At 49.5% G+C, this 3064-nt stretch overlaps 1 long non-coding RNA gene across 1 annotated transcript; it reads right to left on the minus strand.

The window, feature by feature from the left end:
- Positions 1-659: 659 nt before the first annotated feature.
- On the minus strand, positions 660-2358 carry LOC135902606 (uncharacterized). Its single transcript, XR_010564546.1, has 3 exons — positions 2275-2358; positions 1997-2197; positions 660-1920 (listed from the first exon to the last, which is right to left on the minus strand). It is a non-coding gene; the product is annotated as an uncharacterized lncRNA (long non-coding RNA).
- Between the last annotated feature and the right edge of the window lie 706 nt (positions 2359-3064).

A 3064-nucleotide genomic window follows, 5' to 3' on the forward strand; every position in this document is an offset into this window, starting at 1 on the left:
ATGCAGGCAGAAGAGAAGCCAGAGCTGCATACATTGAGAAAACGCACGGCGACAAACCAAACTCCCGCTTCGTGGACGCGGCAAGATACCCAGGCAGGCAGAAAAGAACGGTAGCTGCTGTCACTGACTATTTGGGCAGAGAAATCATTAGCGCCTCCACTCGCAACACCACTATCGTGGAAGCAGAAGAAATCGCAATAGCCCTTGCTATCAAAGCAACGGAACCAAACCAACAACAAATAACCATCCTATTAGACTCTCAAGTGGCATGCAGAAGCTACCTGAGGGGACGAGTATGCACCGCAGCCTATAGGATTATACGAGATACAAAACTCCGAGCAAGATTTCACCCTATATGGGTACTCAGTCATGAGGGAATCAAGGGAAACGAAGAGGCTGACAGTAGCTCGTGCGCATGCTACACACCACGGGTGATCACAGGACACCTCCCAAGAACTGATCCCGATTGACCAGAACTACTCTGCAATTTTAAACTACCACAGAGGAAATAGAATGAAACTATCACCCCCAGATAAGAACCTCAGTAAGGAAGAACAGGTTATATGGAGAAAGCTGCAAACGTATACACATAACAACCTGCACATTCTCCATAAAATTCACCCTGAAAGATATGCGGACACATGCCCATGGTGCGGAGCCACGCCAACCTTAGACCACATATCATGGGCATGCACGGCATATACACAAAAGAAACACAGAAATTACGGATCATACACAATGGGAGGCGGCGCTGTCCAGCTCACAGGAAGAGGTCCAAAGGGCCATCATCCAACAAACAAGATGGCGTGCGGAATCCAGTGGGGCCCTTGTCTAGGGGCTCCAACCATTGAGCGTTTTATTCTTCAAAAAAGTTGTTCTATCGAGGGTACACTTATTACCGAGCATCCAACGTAGGCGACCTCGAGAGGACCGAACCTGTACCCAAAGACTATTCGGCGATACTAAATTACTACAAGGACTGCAGAGAGCGGTATCCACCACCGCATAACTAACTCCCTTAGAAGAGAGCACTGTCGCGTGGAGGCAGCTACAAACGGGCTCGTACCCGAACATAAACGTACTCAGCAAAATGTATCCCACACAATACAATGACAAATGCCCCTGGTGCCACGAAACACCCACGCTATATCACATAACGTGGGCATGCCAGAAGATAGACGTGGTACCCGTTATATACCAAAGCCGAGAGCGGAGCAATGGGAGCGAGTGTTCTCCACCGAACGCCGGGTCGATCAAGAAGGTCTGATTCGGCGAGCACAACTGGCAGCAGCATCCAGCGGAGCCCTGGACTAAGGGCAACCGACCGTTGTGCTAGAAGATGGACGAAGCCATCTGAAGACCGCAGAAGACCGGCGAATCTAGAGTTAGTTTTTCACACACACACTACGAAAGAGCACAATGAATGAATGTCCATTACTCTCGCCACCAAAAATTTACAGATCCGCTCATGAAAACATGACAGTCCTTACTAAGTACAGAGTGGTGTCCACTTAACCAGACCTTTACTGTACTGCTTCGTATTAACCCGATTTCTAGAAGCGCTATACATTCGCTGAGCAACGTGCCACTCTTCAAAAACAGAAAAGCTTGCTACACAAAACTTGAATATGCCTACGGAAAAAAAGGGAACCGCGAACTGTAGGAGCACATCCTATGGATTGTCTCGGGACGGTGACCACACGCAGTCCTTCAGAGCATGAACTCGCCGTCAACACAGTGCAGGACACCGCCAAGACAGGTGTGCGACGCGTTCATTAATGTGAGGAAGCTTGTATAGAGCACGGGGCAGGGCGACCGGGCTGAATGTAGTTGCTCGTGAGGCAAGGCCAGGAATGTTCTTGTAAATGGGAGTGTTGGAACGTTTCTCTTGCGCCCCAAGCGACAGCAAACACTGGGAACCTGAAATGACAAGCCCTGTTTGTTGGTCATTCGAAAACATGCAGGCGCAGTACAGTCATGTGTACGCGATATTTACCAGAATTATGTGCAAGGGCGCCAGGCTAAGTCCAGTATGCCAGCAGGACGCCGTCGGCTAGAGAACATAGAAGCAATAGCAGTCGCTCATGGAACGGGTGATGCTGGTGCCTGAAGTAATCTCCTTTGGAGCGCAGAACGGAAAGTCGATGTGCAGGAGCGTGCTAGGTACCCACCGCAGTCGAAAACGGGAGTGCAGAACCTGTAACGACACAGTGCATATTTGTTAAACACTGGAGGACACAGTCGTAATACGAGTCCCATGTAAAGTACATTTACCAGTAGTAGTGCAGGGCGAGGAGACAAGTCCAGTCTACCAGCAGGACGCCGCTGGCGAGGGAATGTAGAAGCAATAACACTCGCTCCTGGAACAGGTGATGCTCGTGCCCGAAGTGATCTTTTGGAGTGCAGACCGTAGAGTCCTGCAAGAGTGCGTTGGGTACGCTTGTGGACCACAATTAAAAACAGTAGTGCAGAAGCTGTAACGACACAGTGCTTATTTGTTAAACACTGGAGGACACAGTCGTAATACGAGTCCCGTGTAAAGGACATTTACCAGTAGTAGTGCAGGGCGAGGAGACAAGTCCAGTCTACCAGCAGGACGCCACTGGCGAGGGAATGTAGAAGCAATAACACTCGCTCCTGGAACAGGTGATGCTCGTGTCCGAAGTGATCATTTGGAGCGCAGACCGTAGAGTCGTGCCAGAGCGCGTTGGGTACGCTTGTGGACCACAATTAAAAACAGGAGTGCAGAAGCTGTAACGACACAGTGCTTATTCGTTAAACACTGGAGGACACAGTCGTAATACCAGTCTCGCGTAAACGACACTTACCAGCAGTAGTGCAGGCGAGGAGGAAAGCCCAGTGATAAAACGAAACGAAGATCCAATGGAAAATAGAAAATACCCGACTGGGTTGCGCCTGACTCATGTGGTGTAGAAGAAAACTGCGAAACGCGAAACTCGCCATGGTTCTTGACGCCGCAGAAGCTGACGATCTCCACTTTGAACTTTTTGAAGGTGGAATATACTGGCTTAGCTCCTCAGAAAGAAAGGATGTATAAAGTGGA

Source organism: Dermacentor albipictus, chromosome 3 (assembly GCF_038994185.2).
Source record: "Dermacentor albipictus isolate Rhodes 1998 colony chromosome 3, USDA_Dalb.pri_finalv2, whole genome shotgun sequence".
Classification (NCBI taxonomy): Eukaryota; Metazoa; Arthropoda; class Arachnida; order Ixodida; family Ixodidae; genus Dermacentor; species Dermacentor albipictus.